Source organism: Hetaerina americana, unplaced genomic scaffold (genome assembly GCF_022747635.1).
Source record: "Hetaerina americana unplaced genomic scaffold, ioHetAmer1.1.p SCAF_39, whole genome shotgun sequence".
In the NCBI taxonomy this organism is placed as follows: Eukaryota; Metazoa; Arthropoda; class Insecta; order Odonata; family Calopterygidae; genus Hetaerina; species Hetaerina americana.
Window position 1 is genome coordinate 2,900,918 of NW_027286974.1, and position 22,500 is coordinate 2,923,417.

Sequence of the window (22,500 nt, forward strand, 5' to 3'; positions counted from 1 at the left end):
CCGAAAGAAACTGAGTATCGATTTTTGTATCGATTTTTTCTGGTTAAAACCGAGAATCGATTCTTGGTTTGATTTTTTTGTCGAAAAAACACAGTATTGATTTTTCCATCAATTTATTTCTCATTAAAACCGAGAATCGATTCTTGTTTCGTTATTGCAATGAATTTTTTTTTTTAATTTTTCTCCAAAAATTTGCATACTTTTGTATTTTGTTTGAAAGCGTATTCGGGGAAACATCGATAATAATATCGTTCGAATTGATAATTACTTTGCACGTCGATATTTAATTGTCGAATCAATATAGAATCGCTAGTTGTATTGTATCGGACGCTAAGCATTCCAGTAACGTCGGCTAATTATATTTTTTACTGTTTTTTTATGCACCAATGGCGCAGTTAAATACACAAACAAATTCTCCGTTATTTATAATGCATGAATAAGATAAATTAATTAAAAAAAAACCAAATGTATTAAGCGTTTCGACCGTCGCGTTTGTGACTTCGTCCTCATTTTTTGAGTCATTCGACATCAAAGTTTGTTGGCCAATATGGTTTCGGTTTAAAAAAAAATATATATATCATTTTTTAATTTTTTATATTTTTTATTAAAAAATCCCATAAAAAACACGAAACACAATTTATAATCTTTTTAAACACGTGTTGGGAAAGAAAAGAATATTGGAAGACGTTTCGGCCTCATGTACTGTGTCCTCCTTCTCTTTTCTCTCGTTTTTCATTGTTGTGAAGTCAAAAATCGCGCGAATATAGCAACGCGGGGCATTTTTGCGTCCGTCTCCAGGGCGACACGCGGGCCTACGTGGTCTGTCCGATAAATGCACGAACTGGGGCCTTTAAAAAACTTCATTTTGCGTACGGTATAAACATAAGGACAAGAGAATTAACGAGGCGCGTCTCGGAGGCGAGTCTTTGTTTGTGTGTGCGTGCTAAAATGCCCGTAAGTCCTTTCCGAAGTGCGTATGTAATTCCTCCTTCGCTCCTTATCTGTGCAAAGTTTCAACTTCTCCGCTCAGAGCTTAGCTCAAGAGTTTGTTTGGCGTAATCTTATCTCCCGAGTGTTCAGTCATTATTTTTTTATTGGATTCGCCGTAAAAAAGAATATGGGTCTTACGTTTTTTCCTTTTTCCCCTCGGCAATAATCTCCACTCGGGCGAGATAGCGGTTTCCCTGGGTGATGGTTTTTAGTCGCCTGGTGATTTTGATTGTAGTCAAGTCAGTGCCGGGGAACAGTGAAGGTTGTTGAACGGGATCAGAAGCCGCGGAACAAAACCGTTTTCGGATTTCATCGCTTAGATAACTTCAATTGTTTTCAAACTCCAAATTCGGACCGATTTCGTGGTTCTTTTGTTCGTGAACAATTCCGAAAATGACGTAGGGTTGTTTGTATCTGAGGAGTTTGTTTCTATGGTTATCGCGCGATGTGGTCTCCCCATACAAGAAAAATAATTGCCTAAGGATCACAAATCTGAGCGTCCCATTCGACGGCCTCTGCTATGAACCTTATAATATACGCCTTTGGACACGTGACGTATGACGTTTTGCCCTTTTATGGTATTTCTACGAGGTCGGAGACTCATTTAAAGGTTATAGTGAGCGCCATTTCGTGTAAATAAACGAAGATATGTACCGATAAATACCAATTTGGATATGGAGCAGTGCATTTTGGGTAGTTCCCAAGATGCAACGCGGCCTAGTGAACTGGAAAATCACCCAAGGCTCCAGGAAAGTGGCGTAATAGCAGTGGAGGATCCAGTTGTATGCCTTCGCGATCTAATACCAGATAGCGTATCGCTGGAACGATCCTGGAAGATGTCCTCATCCCTGGAGGATGCTGGAATCAACCATCTTCCTTCCTGGAAGGGTGGTGGGGACCCTTCGAAGGGTTCACTGGAACTGGAGGGACGTTCTGGAGGTTATCATGTGCAGTTGGAAGGTCCTGGAGCCTCCAGTGGTTCTACTGGAAGCCGTGGTGACTCAAACGCCCGTTCCAGTGATTTCAACGACCGCATCGTCACATCCGGTGACTCCAAATGTCGGAGGCGAACTTCCGGTGACCGGAAGGTACGCTCCGGGAGTTCCGGTGGCTTAGACTCCAGTTATGGAAGCTCCAGCGACTACGATTGGTCCCCTTGCGAGGAGGCCAGCGACCACAGGTCCTTGCAGGAATTCTCCAGGGACTACAGTTCTGGTTACGAAACTTTGGGTGACTACCAGCACGTCAACCGTGATTCCCGTGACTACAAGATGCGTTACGTGACTACGAGATATGTTACATGTTCTGGTGATTCGGACGCGGGATATTACAACAGTTCCAGTGATTTGGAATCTTCGTGCTTAAGTTCCAGTGATTACAATTCGTGCTGCGAAGGTTCCCGTGATCTCAAGGCTTTGGAACGCAATCCGGAGTGCTTGTGTGTATTTCCGAACGGATACGAACCGGTTAACGGGCGGTTTTTGATGAGAGGCCAGGGAATTTTTGGTGAAACCGTTTTCGAACCGGTAGGAACCGATTTAAGCATCTCACGGTATGAAAATCAGGTGTCCTGGGTGTCCCAGGAGGATTCGAGTGAACCGGAAGGCGAATCGAGCTCGGAATACAACCGTCAAGTTGTCGGGAAACCGGTTAATCGGTTTGGAATTGTTCCAGGAACCGGTTTAGCTTACGACGACTCTTGGAAAATGGAATTGGAGGAAAACCTTCGACATGAGTCACCAGAGGTAAATGAATTCGATGATTAATGTTTATCAAGCCTCGAAATCGTATTAAAATGGAATTATATATTGTTTATTGTAGTTGACAATCGTCGTCAAGGGGACCATTGTTCCCTTTGACGACGGCTTATCCGTTAAGAAAATAATTCGCTTGTCCAATTGTAATTTCCCATTGTTGACGAGACGTTACGATTTGTAATTGTTCGTGAATGACGCAATGATTTCTTTCATTCCTTCTTACAATCCTGTTTAATCAGTGCCAGTGTTCAATTAGTGCCAAAGTTTGTGTGTATCAACCATCATTCCCAGGCAACAACAATCAGTAACAATGAGTAATACTCTTAAACAAAAGATAATGCTCAGCCCACAATTACGACATGCAGTCTTTGTCGACGAACAGGGCTACCCAATAATTAATATTCGTCTGTCAACAATCGGTCCCACCCAACAATTAGTTACAGTCTTGGTTTGTCGTCTTGACATCGAACAGGGCCAGCGAAACAATTAGTTAATAGTCTTGTGGACCATCAGGGCCAAGTAACAATTAGTTAATAGCCTTGTCGACGATCAGGGCCGCCCCAACAATGATTGACAGCCTTGTGGACGATCAGGGCTGCCCCAACAATGATTGCTCGTAGTCAAGTCAACGATGGCTCCCAGCCAAACAATATCCTAATCTCTCTCTACTTTCTCTTTCTCTCTTGTCTCGTATTGTCTCGTGTGGCGCCAATGGGAAGTGTGGCGCCGGCGGTCGCATCGCTTCGTCCGCTGCCATCGTAGCTGCGCCCGCCGCCAGGGGCGCAGCGGGACCCCCCCCTGGACGCCGGACTGGCAAGCTGGACGTCCCAGTGACCGCCGGCCCTGTTGCCGACAGAGAGAAGGAGGGAAGGAGAGGAGGGGTAAGAGGGGTAGGAGGTACGGATCCGCCCTTGGCGCCGGCCGAAACACCACCACCACCACCCCTTGGGCAGCGGCGGCGGCAGGGCCGGCGGCCGGAAGAGCTGCCCCTGAAACCACCACCACCCAACGGAGTCACGACCACGACGAGAGATGCGGAGACCATCACCGGTGAGTCACCATACCCTACTCCACGCATCCATTAGCCAATATTATTATAATACTAACTTAGGTCACGTTCGTGTATTAATATATATAGAGGTTTCGCAAGCGATCCATCCGAACTTCGCCAAAGGCTGGGAGCCGACCGAACTGCTACCGAGTTCCCATTGTTTCCGTTGAACTTGGCACCCCATGGCTTAGTGCTGTTCCAATAACTGGTTCGTGACGGAGCGGTACGAGGTCGCGTTATGTAGAGGTTTCGCAAACGATCCATCCGCACTCGCCCAACGGCTGGGAGCCAAATAACTGCTACCAGACTCCATCCTTACCTCAGGAACGGTTTAGAAGTCAGATATACGTCAGAATTATATTCGATGTGATGACTTGAATGAAAGTTGGTAATTCGATTAATCGAACGATATGTTCCATGTGCGATAATATCGATTTTTACATTTTAATTGGTTCAGGGACCTAGCGGGATTTACCCCGTTTCGATTGGTTTAGTCGATATCAAAGAGCGGAATGGAATCGAATTGGCAATCGATACTACATGTCGGATTAGGTCGAAATGATTGTTTGCGATACTTTCACTTCGCCTTTGAAATGTCGATATATTTAAGAGTGAATGATATGCTTTCGATATGAGCGGACTGCTCGATTGTCTGCAGGTTATTATTATCGATATTTCACCCGCAAAACTCGATATAATTTAAACCATATAAACGAGAAGCGAAGCGTGAAACAAAAGACTGTCGGAAATCGTTTCGTCTGACGGGAGGAAAGGGGGAAAAAACATAAGGCGCACGAAGGCCGTGTCGTCGCCGCTGGGCGCATTAAATTACTCAGAAGGTGCTAACTGTTTAGGGGTGCTAACCACGGCTCCTTGGCAACCGTGCGCTAATCTCGCCTCGTATGTTTTTCGGCGTTTCCAGGCCACGCATTACACGTTTTTCCGATGCATCTAATTTCCATTCCACGCGAGGCGTTCAAGGTGATCGAAGGTCAATGATTTTAGAGGCTCCGATTTGAGGAATCGTCTCCCAGGCAACCTTTTTACCGAGATCACCTTGGTGAAGTTACCATGGCAACGTCTACATGGTACGGAAACGATATGCTAGCACTAAAACAAAGTGCTTTAAGTGAAGAAAAAGTAAAATAAACGGCGATGATCGAATAGAAATTGAATACTGACGAAATGCCAAGTGATCAACGTATTATTGTCCAGAATCGTTGAAAATTATTGTCATGCGACGGAAATATAATCGTTAAACTTGATAGGTCGATGCTATGGAGGCGTACGGAGGTGGGTGCTAGATTACGTTTCCATGGTAACGTCCCGATGGCAAGGCAAAGAAAATTCATCATGAATCCACCGAAATAATTTTATTTATATACATTCCTGGTTAGACTTCGTAATTTTAACTTTTCAAATTCAATTACTGAGAATCGATCTTCGAAATTAAATTCCGATGATGCGATGCAAAGCGCATATTCTTGTAGATGTTTTATTGTTGATGGTTTAATTGTTCGCCCACAATCAAGGTAAAGGTTTTTAAATGTTGAAAGAAACTACGAGTGGATCATTCGAACAGTTACCATTCTTGTATAAGCGTTGTAAAGGCGCCGTTTACTCCTTGACGACGGGAGAGTTGCTTCAATATTTTTTTACTTTTTAATGATCACGTATCTCGTGGAGACTGAGATCTGAGTGGCTTGAATTTTGTTCGAAAACACGTTGACGAAGACGAGATATTTCTATTGTGTTAGTTTCTCTGTATAAATTTTAAATTCGGCCATAATTGAAAATAATATTTTTCAATGAAACGGTTATGCCTTTTCTATGAACTCGTATGATGTCATCTTTCAATTAATATCTTACGTTTGCGATTGACGTAGGAACGGAAGCAGTTTCGTCAATGGAGGATTTAAAACTGCGCCGGGCGTTTTTCATTTTTTTCCCCCCTGTTCCCCCGTCGGGCGCCGGAGTGCGTGGGCGTCGGCTTTTATTTACGTCCGTCTCACGCGGTGGTGACGTGCGGGGAACCAAAAGTGTTCCTTTGGACGTCGCCCAAACGTCGTCCATCTGCTGTCTCTCTTTTTCAAGTCTACCGACAGATCGCCAAGGGAAACTGTTCCCAATAGCGACGAGCCGGAACTGTTCCTCTGCTATTGTTAACACGAGAACGGACGATTGCTAGCCGTTCAGTCGTTTCAAATTCACAATCACGGAAGTCATACGGCGTTTGCCCATTTCTCGAAAGATATTGTCTGTTGTCTTGAAATTTAGCGAATGGATGGATCACCATGGTTTCCCGTCGTATTTGATGTGTTTGATGTATGAAATTGATTTTGAAAATCGTTAGGTTTATTGCAGTTAACGTGACAGCGGTAAGCATTTTAAAATGATGGTCTACTGTTAAAAATAAAAGGTGAAAATGTCTCAGGAAGCCATTTGTCGTAGTCTGGGAGCCATTTTATTCTTGACGGCGAGAAAAAAAATGTGTGTGTGTATATATATATATATATATATATATATATATATATATTAGATTAAAGACCTCCTTTTCCTCCATGTCTTAGTTCCACTGGAGATCGCGATTGGCGTTCTTCATAGCTATGGGAACCTAGTAAAAAGTCCGAATAACCTTTAAAATGGCCGATATATATATATATATATATATATATATATATATATATGTGTATATATATATATATATATATATATATATATATATATGTGTATATATATATATATATATATATATATATATATATATATATGTATATATACACACACGTACAAGTGGGCGGAGTACAATCGATGGAGCCGCTATTATTATCGATATTAGAGCTATCGCGCTTTGGCGTTATATTTTAATCGATATATATATATTATATCTGGTGGTATACCCCAAAGATGTGTGTGTGTATTTTTATGTGTATATATATATATAGTACAATACACAGTAACACACAATATAGAAACACAAAAAAAGAGAACACTCACACGTATTTTCTTGATATTTCGACGGAAACAATCCGTCTTCCTCTGAAGATGTGATTACTTCTACATCTTCAGAGGAAGACGGATTGTTTCCGTCGAAATATCAAGAAAATACGTGTGAGTGTTCTCTTTTTTTGTGTTTCTATATTATGTGTTACTGTGTATTGTACTATTCGGCACTTCCGTGTTACGTCTATGAAAGCATATATATATATATATGTATATATATATATATATATACATCGTGGGATATTTCTACTGTCGAGAGTGAGATTGAATGGCCGTCTCAAGACGCCTCTCCCAAGAATAGCGATGAGGGAAGAGAGTAAAAGAGCTTTTGGCGGTCAAGGGGGATTGGGTGGGGGGGGGGGGGCTTTGGCACGTGTAGTAAGGGGCAAATGGACCACGGTCAGAGAGCACGCCGCCTTTAAGCCCTCGGGAAGGAGTGACACCTCTTGACAAGAACGACTTCTCTTTAGTGTGAAATGTGAGGAAGTAATTTTTTCCAAACCGATTCTCCCAAACGGACGGCGAGAGCAAACAATTTAGAAGCACAAGACGTACAACAATGACCGACGGACAATGTGGTCGCCATGACATTGGTCGTTGATGTTGATTTCATTGTTTGAATTTGCGATTCACAAATAACCTTTTTTGTGATATTTGTTTTCTGTGTGTTTATTTCAGACCTCTGCAGTGGTGGAAACATTCCGGAAGTTGAGATTATAAGTCTAGTCGAGGAGCAGATACCAAAGTATAAACTCAGGGCTGACACCTTGACGGATTTCGCGGGTGAGTGACATTCGACGTCGCATTTCCACTACTCACTTGTTCTCTTTTCCTTTCTTGCTTTCATGGCGGCTTTATGGTTTCGCGCGTTACTTGGATGCCAAGGTAATCGATAATAAATTGTTTTCATTGTTCGATGTATTTGATTGAATACGTATCGAAACATAAAAAATCGCAATTTCTGATGTTACATAATAATTTCGATAATGGATTGTAGTGCGATTTTATCGCAAATTGAATCGATAGTTTCGTATTCGAATAATTGATTGTGGTAACAATTGACTTGTTCTCTATGTTCGATGGATTCGATTAAATATATCGAAGCATGAATAACTCGTGAGATTTGACTGTTAGATAATTATTGATTTCTGAAGACCGATTATAATTTGATTTAATCGCAAATTAAATCGATAATTACAAAATCGATTAATTGATTCTGGTCAAAATTGACTAGTTTTCTTGGTCGATAATTTCGATTAAATATGTCGAAGCATTAAAAAGCGTGAGTTTTGACGTAGATAATTGATGATTTTGGTAATCGAATATGATATGATAATATCGCACACTAATTCGACAGTTCGGTATTCGATTGTTTGATTCTGATAGCACTTCTTTTGAAGAAATGAATTGCGATATATCGATATATAAATCGATATATATTTATCGATATATAAAATCGACATGCTTTCCATTTTTTAAAAATGAAATCTTAAGTGGCTCCGGTTTATGTAATAGAATTAACATAATTAAAAATTTAAAAAGTATTAAATTACGTAGGAATGCGATATTAAATGTTTTATTGATAATGTCAACATTATCGTTTGATTACTAAAATTGAATATATTTTAGTATCGTTCCACGTTTGAATAACGATATTTTAAAATTCGATAATTCTACAGTTCCGTATTCGATTTTTGCGTTTCGATAATATTACGATTGAAAATGATAATATTATATTTTCAATGTTATGTTTTGATTGTAAAAATATATTCGACTTTAGATTATATTTCAGAGCGGTATTCGATAACTCAAAATTTCGATAATCGATTGTTATTCTTTAAAATTAAAAGTTAATCTTGTTATATGTTGTTGTTATATTTCAATCATTGCAAATTTCAACGATTACATAATTCGATATTTTTCAAAATTCGATTAGTCGATTTTTCGATAGTTTGTAATTTCGATATTAAACGATCTTAATTGCGGATTATGTATAATGAATTGGAAATATTAATTTTTAAATAAATAATCTCGATAAAATTTGTTTTTTTTTTGAAATAATGTTATGTAATAATTAATTTTTCAGAATGAAACCGAATTTTTTTTTTGTCACGGCCATCTTTTTTCATTTTTTGTTTCTCCGTCGCCAAGGTTACGAGAATTCAGACTGGGGTTCATCTGGCGGCCAATCGGGGAACTGCCAGCAGGACAGTGGAGCATCGGAGTCCGCACCCAACCTTGACCTCAGCCCAGAGCAGATTCGGGAGACGCTGAATTACTTTCGTGAGTCACCAATTCACTGTTGACAACAACTGCAAAACAAACAAACAAATTAAAAGGGAATGTGCTTAGAGATGTAGGCGAAACGTTGTTGGCACTATTCAGTATCCATCTTCACCCTTTTACGCTAATTACGCTCTTCCTTTGTTTGCGACGCAAGTTTGTTTGGCCATCTTGTTTTAATTCCAGCCAAATTTTTTTTCAATTAATAAAAAAATGCTTAGCTTTTTCACTCACTTTGTTGCGTGGGTTATCCAAAAACGGACATGGAAAATTGCACAAATTATGCCAATTCTTTCGATTTTGCCTATTCGTTGCCATGTCGACGAAACGGAGAAAAACACATTGTTCTCCGGTTTCCGTTGGCAACCGATTCTTATGCAAATAAACAATTTTTTGGTTTTGTAGGTTTCTACCGAGCAAATTGAAATTTCGTTTTAATTTGGGTTTTTAATGCTATAAATTCAATTTTAAAACGTGGTCGATTAGAATTGAATCGTTTCATACGTCAATTGATACCATCAATACATCGATAAAGATAATATCGAATTTCGATTATGCCTTTGACCTAAAAATCGGAAGAACTTGAGAGATTGTGATTTTAATGCTTTTTCTTAAGCTGGTAATCGATATAATCGATCGATATATATTTCGATATATCTATTGATCTATATTCGATATATATTGTTTGATATATCTGTTGAAAAATCTAACGATATATTTTCCGATACATCTATATATTTAAATTGTTCGACAAGTAGATATATCGTTCGATAAAATAACATAAAGGGATCTATAGACATATTATATCGATAATATCTTATCGACCTTTCTAAATCTGAATTTCAACTCTTTATTGGCGTTACACTTCACAGCGTGATGCTATTAAATTAATTCAATACTTAAACAGATTTAGAATCCTCTTTTGGCTTTAAAATGGTGGCTCCATTGTTTAATTAATTTCTCTTTGTCATTTTCCGGTGGTCAATGACGTCCATGTCAGATTTGGATGACCCAAATTGGCTTTTATTGTGTAAAAGATTAACCCTTCGCATCCATTTCGATTTTACCCATTTTGTGAAGTTGGCTAGCTTGAAGGTTGGAGGACGCTGAATTGGAGATTTTGTGAGAATGAAAACGGAAAAGGGGCGGGGTTTACATTAGTTAAGGGGAGTGGCCTGTTAAACAGCGGGAGTGGCTTATTAACAAAAGGCGTGGCTTATTTATAAAGGGCGTGGTTTATTGTCAGAGGACTTGGCATGATAAATTTCGAGAGGATCATATTAATATAAGGGCGTGAGCAGTTAAATAATGGGCGTGGCTCATTAATAAAGGGTGTGTTTTGATAGTAAAGGGCGTGGCGTGTTAAGTAATGGGAGTGACATTTAAGAGGTTTGGCGCTAAAGTGAATGAATTATATTTCGATAAACACTTTTCACTTTAATAGTTTGCGACTGTCAACAAATGCATATCGATTTGCAAAACGTCATTATGTAATGTCCGCAAACAAATAGGCTCAGTGGGTGAACCAAGGGGCGTGGCTATTTAATTTCGTAGGCTTGGCCTGATGGATAAAGGGGCGTGGCTGAATAGCATCAATATTGTTCGAATATTTTGATTTGACGACGTTGGAACACAAATCCAATGCTTTCATTCTTAATCTGCGACCTATTCTCCAGGGATTCGACAATCAGGGAAGTTGGCCTGTTAATTTTAATAGGACGTGGTCACGCAATGGCGCTGGAAATGCTGCCCAAACCGCGTCCAACGCGAGTTTGCTGAATATTTTATTTATTGCCAGCAATCTTTAATCCATACGCCTGGCTATGTAGCTGAGGGGGCGTGGCTTGTTTGTTTTTAGGGGCGTGGTTACTTCAGCTCGTTGAGTGTAGAGTTTCAGTCGTTCAAGTGTAACAAGTCATATCCAGTATCGTTCTGAGTTGGCAAATTATCAGTCGTTTCAAACAACCAGCATGATAAGGCTTAAGGTAATTTTAGGGTGTACGATCGTGTTTGTGTGTATTACTTAAAGGGGCATGGTCGCCCACTGAAATATAAGGGGCGTGTCTGCTTGAATTAGGGGGTTGACTCTTTTAATTAGGGGCGTGGATCTTTATGATTAGGGGCGTGTTTGCTTGAATTAAGGGAGTGACTCTTTTAATTAGGGGCGCGGGTCTTTTAATAAGGGGCCCGGCTCTTAATAATTGTGGGCGTGGCTCTGTTAATTATGGGCGTGGCTCTGTTAATTATGGGCGGGGCTCAATTAATTAGGGGCGGGGGCTTTTTTAATTAGGGGCGTGTCTCATTGTAATTAGGGGCGTGTCTCTTTTCAAATAGGGGCGTGCCTCTTTTCAATTAGGGATGTGGCTCTTTTTAATTAGGGGCGTGGATCTTTTTAATCAGGGCCGTGGATCTTTTAAATTAGGGGCGTGGATCTTTTAAATTAGGGGCTTAGCTCTCTATAATTAGGGGCGTGGCTATTTTAATTAAGGACGTTTCTATTTTTAATTAGGGACGTGTCTATTTTTAATTAGGGGCGTGTCTATTTTCATTTGGGGGTGTAATCCTATGGGGATACTTTGGTGGCGTGGTTGCATAAAATGTTCATGTGTCTCTTAGCCAATCAGCGATCAGTTTCCACTCATTGTTTCAGCACGCTTGCAGCTTCAAAACCGCTTAAATCGTGGTAATCGTGCTAGCTGATTCCTGATTGGTCGCCTCATTAAAGGTCACCGCCTCTTCACTGTATTATTTATTCAACAGACCACTTGTCCTAGTTGTTTCGAGTGAGTGGGCGGGGCCGAGCGATCCCATTGTTGCGTCATTCCACCAATCGGCTTCTCCCGTTTCTAACCACCTCTCGCACAGCGCGTCGCATTTCGCTTTTCCTTGTCTGTTGCTTTGTTTTGAATAATAATAATTGTTTCAAATGTGAATTACCGTTATAGTAATGGTGTATTCGCGTTCTATTAGGTTGTCGCTGATACGTTTTCGTCTGTAGTCACGAGATATTGAAATATGCGCAGGTATTTATACATGGACATATTATATATATATATATATATATATATATATATATATATATATATATATATATATATATATATATATACACACATATATATATATATATATATATATATATATATATATATATATACACACATATATATATATATATATATATATATATATATATATATATATATATATATGTATTTATGTATGTATAATCAAAATTCGTATAATTTCCGACCTTCTTCATGACGGTAAGTCTTTTAAATGTTCTCAATTTTGAGTTCGACATGTCTGCTTGGAAGAGCTGTCGTAATCCTAACATTTGAAGTAATCGTTTGAATATTATATCCGTGGACCTTAATGGCCATTGACCTCATTTTTTGTGAATACCTTCAGTAGTTAATGACTCCAAATCGTAGGGAAACCCGGTGCCATGTGCTTAAGTCGCTAAAATTCACCAATCAATCATAGTCCAGTCCAAATATTTCATTTTCTTTACGTTTCATTTAATCGAACGTCCGCGGAAATATAACTTCCACGAAGAAGTTAATTTTGTTGTCTATTTCCGTCTAATTTGGGAAACAAACGTTAATAAATTGAACAATGTCGGTTGTTGTGTGCGTTGCCAAGGCAACCATCGCGTCCAGGACACGGTTGGTGTGTTGTTTAGCAACATGTTTACATGTGTGTGTATGTGTATGTGTGTGTGTCCGTTGATCGTAGCTTTCCTCGTATCGCTCTGACGAAATGGATGGACCTTGTGCGAGGCTAATAGATCCATTCCAAGGACTTTAAATTAATGCTCTTTTAAGTAGAAGTGTGGCGTTTAGAGGCTACCCCTTCCCTTCAATCTATTGAAATTGACGAGGGTGTGCGTTGGAGGCTATATCCGTATTTTACGTCCGTCTGTCGGATCTAATGCCTGGCGGTTGGACCTTCCGCTGCCAAATGTTTATGTTTATATATGCATATATATATATATATATATATATATATATATATATATATATATATATATATATATGCATATATAAACATAAACATTTGGCAGCGGAATATATATATATATATATATATATATATATATATATATATATATATATATATATATATATATATATATATATATATATATGCATATATAAACATAAACATTTGGCAGCGGAATATATATATATATATATATATATATATATATATGCATATATAAACATAAACATTTGGCAGCGGATATATATATATATATATATATATATATATATATATATATATATATATATGCATATATAAACATAAACATTTGGCAGCGGAATATATATATATATATATATATATATATATATATATATATATATATATATATATATATATATATATATGCATATATAAACATAAACATTTGGCAGCGGAATATATATATATATATATATATATATATATATATATATATATATATATATATATATATATATACATGTGTGTGTGTGTGTGTGGGTCGTGGTGTAGTCCAGAGAGTAGAGCGTTGGACTGCTGACCGGAGGGTCCCGGTTTCGAATCCCGGGCAAGCCCCCCTGGTGGCACCTGCAGCTCCACCTAAGATATATGTGATTATTCGGATAGTACCAGATCTTCCTGTGAAACCATAACCGGCACATTGGGCGCCCAGTTGGGCAGCCCCAGAGCTAGCCCGTTGATTCATTCATTCTTCGTGTTGGGTGTGTGTCGAATCGGGAGGAAGAAGATGTTCGCGATGTCGGTTAAGTCATCGACGCTTTCGAAAACGAGCGATACAATAAAAAAGAGAAAGGGGCCGAGGAAGGGAATGGGGGGGTGTTTGTAGGGGAATGTGAAAGGGGAAGTGGTAATCCATTCTTTCGTCGGGTCAACTCAACTCCCCGCCTCGAGAGTGAGGCGGGAGTTCGTACTTATGGTGTGCGCCGAGTGGCAGCAGCACTGTTGGACCGTGGGTGAGGTCTAGTACCCTGTGGTGGTGTACTTGAGCGCCGTCGGACGTCGGAATGTGGAACTGCGTGCGGGGGCGGCATTGGGGGGCGGTTATTCTAAACGGGGGGGGGGGGGAGTCGGTCGGTCGCTCTTTGGATATCTCATTCCAATTTCCCGATCGGTTTATGGGTTTCCAAGAAGTGAAAGAACATGCGATAAACCACTGCAGAAATACAGACAGAGAGAGAGAGAGAGAGAGAGGTCACGAATTGCAGAGAGAGGGAGAGTTAAAGGGGGGGATGTGCAAGAATGTGATAGAGTCAAAGGGATAGACCTAATTGCGTGTTTCGTATGATTTGAGGAAAAGGCATTTAATGGAGTGAATTGGTAAAACACTAAAGAATGTTGATATAGTACGGGAAATGGAGGAATACAGATTGTACGGATAGGGATGGACCGATCCTAAATGGATATAGTTAAATAGTCTTGTCTAGTCTTGGTATCACTATCGGTGAAACCAGAAAAATTAATGAATGCGTACGTATATATATTATATATATATATATATATATATATATATATATATATATATATATATAAACATGGATGTAGATTTTTAGAATATAGAGACGAAAAGAAAGGACACTCAAAATATGTTATTTGACGTTTTGACATATATATATATATATATATATATATATATATATATATATATATATATATATATATATATATACATATACACACACACATATATATGTATTATATATATACACATATATATGTATTATATATATATATGTATTATATATATATATATATATATATATTTTTTTTTTATGAACGGACTTCTAATTATGTCCGTTGGAGTTATTTGGGATATGGGCAGTGTCTGTTAGTGTCATGTGGTCTCCCCAGCAACTCGAGATAGATCTTCGTAAGGGGAATACCTTTCATGTGTATCCGAAATGTAATCGTAGCCTATGGTTACGGTGGATGCTTGGTAATCGCATTTGCCAATCAGCTGACTCATCCCATTCGTTCGGGGAATTGACGGATTATCATAATTTCGATTCATTGATGTCCATCCCCTCCAAGAATCCATCCAAGAAGGCTTCCTCGTCTCCGTTCTCTCTGTAATTTGATTGAAAGGCGGTCGACGTATATAAGATGATAATTGTAATGCCATCGGCTCCGATGATAAAGAAACCATTTTCATATTTCGTCTTAACACGTGTTCTTAATTTTAATTCGTCATTAATGGCGTTAAAAGTGTCTTAAACATGTCAGTGTCTCGTTAAATCCATTTGGCTATTTGAACAATTTAGGTTAGGTTTTATGAATAATTCCGACCTTGTTTTTGTTTTAAAACTTGTCGTTATGAGAATATCCAAAAGTATACCAATTATAATCTTTGAATAAGGGACTAAACTGAAATAAATGAGTGTAATAATACACTCGAAAGAATTCAATTTTATTCATTACTGGAATAAATGAATGAAAGCATTTTAAAAGACATTTCCGAATTATTTGTAAGGTGAAAGTCGTAATAGTTACGCGAAAGGTTGGTTACGCATGTGCTACCCTCAATTGTCAAAATGTTCACAATTCGAACATCAATTGTTTATTTATTTTTCTTTTCCATTACGTTACTGACAATTTTTCATTAATTTGTTTAACCGAGGGCTGACCTTTGAAATTGACTTCGAAATTGATTCTAATTACTTGGCTGCAGTTCATGACCTCTGAATGATAAAAAGAAGACGTTCTTTTTGCCTATCAATCAATTCTTTTGCTTAAAAAACTATATGATAACTATAAAAAATGCATTCAATTGTAAATTACCGTTGGTTTTTATTTAAAATAGTGTTTTTTAGAAAAAAATCAAAGAAAAAATTGATGAAATGAAAAGAAGAAAAAGGCATTCCAAAATTTCGCGTGATTTTTAACGAAATCGTGGTATGGTAACACTCTGAAAACTGACATTTTTAACCCTTTATTTGAATTACGTATTTTTATTAAAAAAACTGAATATTTAAAAAAATAATATTTTTTTACAAAAAATGAATTTTTTTAAGAAAAAAATTGGATAATTTTACGAAAAATGTGTTTTTAATGGAACGAAATCAAAATTTTGGTTCCCAAAAAATAACATTTTTATCGCAGAAAATAACTATTTTTATTTTAAAAAAATTAATTTTTCCATTGCTAAAAATAAATATTTTTAGTACGAAAAATGTTTAAAAAAAATATTTTATGGAACGAAAAATGCATATTTTTGTATAAAAAATGCATTTAAATTACGAAAATTAATACTTTTTTTTACAGAAAAATTTGAAATGTGACCCAAATTTTCGTAATTTCCGAATCTGGTCTTTTTTTAAAAACCCGTTGACAAGTGACACCGTTTGTAAATCCATCAGAAGACGACTACTTAACTTATTTGTTAATAATATAAACCTTTTATTGAAGAAAAGCGTAGTCATGGCATCAGTCTTGTGTTTTTTACGTTTTTCAGACGTGTGAAAACATTTTCGTTATTATTTACCGTTCCCATGTCATTGAATGTTTAAAAACTCGGTTACAATAATTTTTTGGTAAATCTTAATCCTAAAATGATATCTTGAATGTCTTCCGCGTCGATTAAGCTAAAAAACGACTCCGTATCATTTTCCGTTCGCGAGAAGAAAATTGCGAGACCTTAGAAATTGAAAGGTTGAAGAACCAACCATCAATGGATGCGGCGTGGTGTGACGTCATCGGAACCAAGATGGCGTATTCCGCACATTAATTGACAACTTTCCTAATTGCATTAATACATATGTAAATATATTTATTTGTTTGTGTTTGTTTGTTCGAATTGAATCAGTGTCATCTGGAATGATCACGTGTTTCGTAGGAAGTCGGTTAATTGGACGTTAATGTGAACACGAAATATAGGCGTGCTATTTTTCGTGGAAGACATATAATTATGACATCACGCGGCGGTTGCTAACGTCACGCTTCGTTACATACGGGGAATAATAAACGGTCGCCAGGGGTGACCGATTCATTTGTTTAAAAGTTCATTTTTTTAACTAAAAAAAAACTTTAAATTCAAAAAATTGAAGTAGGATTTAGAATTATGCATTCGTGGCGAAAAAAGGGTAAACGTTTATAAAAAAAGTAAAAGTTTTATTTTCGCAATGGTCACTTCAAACTCTCCATCACATTGTTGAGTCGGTTGCCATGGTAATGAGAATTGTTGACACTGTTGCTAGGATACCACCGTGGGCACGGAAATTCGGTTTTTTCAAAGTGTTTTTTTTTAACTGATTCCGGAATCCTAAATAACTGTCATCTTTAACTCGTAGATAAATAATCGTAATCATATATTTTGAAATGATTGCATTTGAATAATACGACATGCTTAAATGACACAAAATTAAGAATGAAAATTACTTTTTTACAATATGCCGGCGAATAAATGATTTTAAATGCATTTCGTGTGATACATTAACTTTGAGTTGTCATTGATTTCAATTCGCGAATTTCCGATCAGTCTCTTTGTTGATTTTGCATCTTTGGAGACTTGTTGCCGATGGTTATCCGTTCCGCAGTTTTCAAAAATAGTTTTCGGTTTTTTTTACTTCTATCGATTGCGTTTTGTTTTAACGGTTTTTAACTTTTATGCGCGCGTTTTAACCGTTTCCATGGTTACGCTAGTATTTGGTTGTTTATCCTTCAAACGTCCTTGCCTTACGCGTTCAAATTTGTGCGCTATTGTTTTCGCTAAATAGTTTCTCCGTCGCGATTAACGCCGTTGCCAAGGCCGCCAGTTCGCGCAAGGTTTCCATGGTTACCTCTTTATTTATCGGTTGTTAAGGGTGTCTGCCCCAGTAAGTATTGATTGATTTTTCGTCTAGATTTTTAATCATTTATCCCTTCCCCCCCTTGCCTATCGCTTTTTGCGAGTGGATGTATTGGAAAAAAACGTTTAAACGAACGTTTCGCGCACCCAAGCGGACCTTTTTTTATAAATTGAACTATCGGGAAAACTAATTGGCTGACCGAATCTTAGAATTGGCGAACCGTTCATTCAGTTCCTTTGAGTCATTTGGTTTTTGAGATCTAGGCGTGTTTTTCATTGACCCAAATTCGTCGAGGACTTTTCATCCGCCATTAATATTCGCGCACGCGACCTCAGTTTCAAATGCAAATCGCGTTTACACGTATTTCGAGATCGGAAATTGAATTCAAACGTATATCAATCGCTGAATTCGAGGCCATGGGAGATACGAATCATTTCTCGTGATTCCCTGCGAAGGTACCCATTGATATATATATATATATATATATATATATATATATATACGTCCTTTATACGTGTTCCTATCCCTTTTCCTTATATATGTTTCTGTATATATGAGTATATATATATATATATATATATATATATATATATATATATACTTATTTGTGTGTGTGTGTATATATATATACTTAAATATTTAAAATATAGATCGTGTTAAGCCGATCGGTTCTTTAGGTTGAACCGTTCACTTTCGTTCAAGAGCGTATCATTTGAGCCAACCGCCAAAGAACCGGCTCTCGAAAAAGCACCTCATTCTATTTATAATAATAATAATAAACATATATTAAAGTGAAACGCTAATTATACACTAATGTAATTAAGTCGTTCAGCTCACATGAACCGTTCAGTATTCGTACGCGAACGGATCGACCGAGTCGGTCTTTTTCCAAAAAATATTAATCTACATCTACATCTACATAATACCCCGCAAGCCGCCGCTAGGGCGTGTGGCGGGGGGTGTTAGGTCACCAACCGTAAAAAAGAAATATACCACATGCAAAAAAAACAACACGGAAAATCACACCCACAGCAGCGCACACACTCATGTAAAAATCCTTTCATCCAATACTCATGCAAACACATATACCGCAAAACAACTTAAAAAACTGCACCACATGATGCAGCACGAAAGACATCCTACAACACGGAAGCCAGGACACAACAAGCAAGAAATTGAAACACCACATGAAAATGCACCACGAAACACTCTACCCCCAAAGAGTCTGTAAAAGGCAGGGAATGGGACCCAACGTTGCAGGTAGCAGGAATTTGCCCCCGCGGAGAGGGACGAGGGATTGAAAGGGAAACTTAAAAACAGATGAACAGAACATGAATGAGTTCATTCGGAAAGAATGGGTTATTATAGCAAAACACATAAGGTTAGTGGAAGAGCATGCATTTAAATACAACTAATTATTTTTTAGACGCTGAGGGTGGCAAGTGGAATTTTTGCTATCTATAACCCTGCAGTTGCTATCCCGTATTGTCAAAATTATTATTATTAAGTTAATGTAGTAAAGTGATTATATTCGAGTGTCATCTTTTATAAATAGGTGACTCAATTGTCTTTCCGTTGCCATCGCGACGGGACGCCGTCAATCAGAATAATCTCGCGCCGTTTGTGGGGTGTCTGACGTCATCCCAATACGTCATGCGCTGTGTATGTGTGTAACGTGCGTGTCAAGCCCACATTAAAGTACGTGCGTTCCGGTGTGTGTGTGTGTGTGTGTGTGTGTGTGTGTGTGTGTGTGTGTGTGTGTGTTTTCCTCCGTTGACCTTCGCGAAAATCGATTCGAATGGCCTTGAGTCATATTTTTTGCGAGAAGGCCTCCTTCGATACGAATTAATCGATTTAAATGCGATTCAGAATCGATATACCATCCTGTACAATATCAGCATTCCATACCATGCCATCTAACCTGTATCGAATATCGATTCGACAGATATATCGATGAATATTATTACTATTCGAAAAATATCGATATTTTTATGACAGGTAAATTATGGTTTCGATAGTTTTAACTGCGACAGACATTAATGTATCGAGCCATTATCTGTATCGATCATCGATTCAATAAATGTATCGATAAATGTCATTACTAATCAACCAATATCGATATTGTCATAACAATTAACTTTGGTCTTTCATTATTTCCTTATCGCAACGGTAAATGTAACGACGCTGCATGGAAATACATCGATATATTGAAATTATCGACTTTGCAAAATGAATATGTCGCATTTTTAAAAGAATTTTCGATTTTCGACTATTGAATTCATATTTAAATCGATTACAAATAGTTAATTTGAATCGATATTTGTTCGATATATATGGTGAATTTTACGATGTTTAGTGACGTAATTGAATACAATGCTTAATTGAATAAATTTCCTTTAACGATGTGTAAGAATGAATTTATCGATGTTTAAGTGTTATATCGTATCGGTAATCGACACTTAAATCGATTGCAATTAGAGGTCTGATTAAATTAGACATAGTATTTATTTATTTTCAATTTTAAGTGCTCATATGCGACAGAATCATTCATAATCTTGGAATCGATATTTCCTTGGGATATCCTGATACGATGAAACGATTCGCCTGCTCCAGATGCATTGAAATACCGAAATAGGAGCGCCCAAGGGTCATAATTTGAACGAACGTTTCGACAGACGGTGTACCTTGTGTTTGTTCCCTTCTTTGTTACCCTTAGGCGTGACCGACGCTCAGGCGTGCATAGCGTGACGATTGCTCGTTTCTCACCGTCTTCACGTCATTGGGAAGATTGGGACGGTTTGATAAACAAGTCCCTATCAACCTCCCGTCGTCTGCTGCCCTCATTTCATTCCACGGCCGGATGGCGAACTAAAATTTTTCCAGTTCTGACCTTTTCCGAGATGAAATCTAAGATCGTGAATCGTGATTTCCTTTCGCGGAGGAATTTCGCCACGACGTCCTCTCTTCAATTGGCCTTCCCTTTCCTCATCTTCCATTAACATTCTCACCTCTATTACAGTCTTCTTCAACATCCCACTATTGTCGGCCAAAACCCCCTTCATCCACTTTTCATCTGCCTCCTCCATAGGATATATCTCCGAACAAACCCCTCTCTCTTCGCCTCACACCATACCAAGTACTTCCTCATTTGTTTTCCTTCTTTCGGTCCATTTCACCTTCTCCATTCTTCATCCCACACACCCACATACGAGTATAATCAGGTGCGAGTGGGGAACGAAGAGGGAGAGAAAGAGGGAGTGTCCGGATTGGGCAGTGCTTTAGGAAGAGGTGTAAGGCATGGGGTGTATCCCATTTTAACCGGTGGTGTTCAATATATATATATATATATATATATATATATATACATAAATGGAGGAAATGATTAAATAGAGGCATAATGGGAAGGAGTACTGGAGAGATAGGAATGAAAATCGGAAGTGGAATTCATTTAAAATCAGTTTGGGTTTGATTGGATGACCAAGCTCTATAATTTGCCAATTAGCCAATGAAAGCTTTAAATGAGTGAATTGGAAACTGAACATACATAAACACACACATATATATATATATATATATATATATATATATATATATATATATATATATATATATGTATATATATATGTATGTATATATATGTATGTATATGTATGTATATATATATATATATATATATATATATATATATATATATATATATATATATATATATATATATATATATATATGTATGTATATGTATATATATATATATGTATATATATATGTATATATATGTATATATATATATATATGTGTATATATATATATATATATATAACCATAAACACAGTAGTAATCAACCCTAAGGTCGGTTTAGTAGGTGATGGTAGAGATCACCCAGTACAAGCCCTATTTATGGCGTGTGAATATTCACACATTAGCAGGGTATTAATAAGGGGGTCCAGTTCCTGAATACACTGTGCCGGTTATGGTTACCCAGGAAAATCTGGTACCTGAGAAATCACGTAGCTAGGGTGGAGCAGCAGGTGCCCAGAGTGCCTTGCCCGGTAATCGAACCCGGGACCCTTTGGTCGGCAGTCCAACGATGTCTACCCTATGGAGTACTACGACCCGGTATATATATATATGTGTGTGTGTGTATGGAATCAATATTAATAAAACGAAGGTTATGCGATATTCCAGAAATAATGAAAACGGCTTCCGCTAAACATTAAGAATAGGATGGGGTAATAACATTAGTGCACGTGGAACAGTTTAATACGTTCATATTATCTCTGGATGTCTTTCGATAGACCAATACGGTGTGTCAAAGTAAGTAGTGGGGAAGTATAAGGGGAAGAATTGCATCATATTAAGGAAAAGAGGCTTCCACTCATACACATAGAAGGATGGAATTAAGATGACAAGGGGGGCGTAGAGTAAGGATGTCTAAGAAAAGACTCGTTAGAATACACTTTTGATATATGGAGCGTAGTTACGCCTGATCCATTTTCTCCCGAAATTGATCCTTTATCTGGACCAAATCTTTGTTTTATCTGTGTTTTACTTCAAAGACATGGCAGGGGTTTTTGTTTTTGACCATGTTCCGTAGTAAATACGCCGT

The 22,500-nt window shown here is 37.7% G+C and overlaps 1 protein-coding gene and 1 long non-coding RNA gene across 4 annotated transcripts in view; both read left to right on the plus strand.

Moving 5' to 3' along the window:
• The window catches only part of LOC139691742 (uncharacterized), a 14,394-nt gene extending 10,838 nt beyond the window's left edge, over positions 1-3,556 (plus strand). For both annotated transcript variants that reach the window (XR_011701677.1, XR_011701678.1), the window contains exon 4: positions 3,467-3,556. This is a non-coding gene — a long non-coding RNA (uncharacterized lncRNA). The remainder of the gene's footprint in view (positions 1-3,466) is intronic.
• Positions 3,557-8,981: 5,425 nt separating this feature from the next.
• Positions 8,982-22,500, plus strand: part of milt (trafficking kinesin-binding protein milt) — an 88,578-nt gene continuing 75,059 nt past the window's right edge. For both annotated transcript variants that reach the window (XM_071589596.1, XM_071589597.1), the window contains exon 1: positions 8,982-9,084. The gene's annotated coding sequence lies outside the window, so the exon portion shown is untranslated. The remainder of the gene's footprint in view (positions 9,085-22,500) is intronic.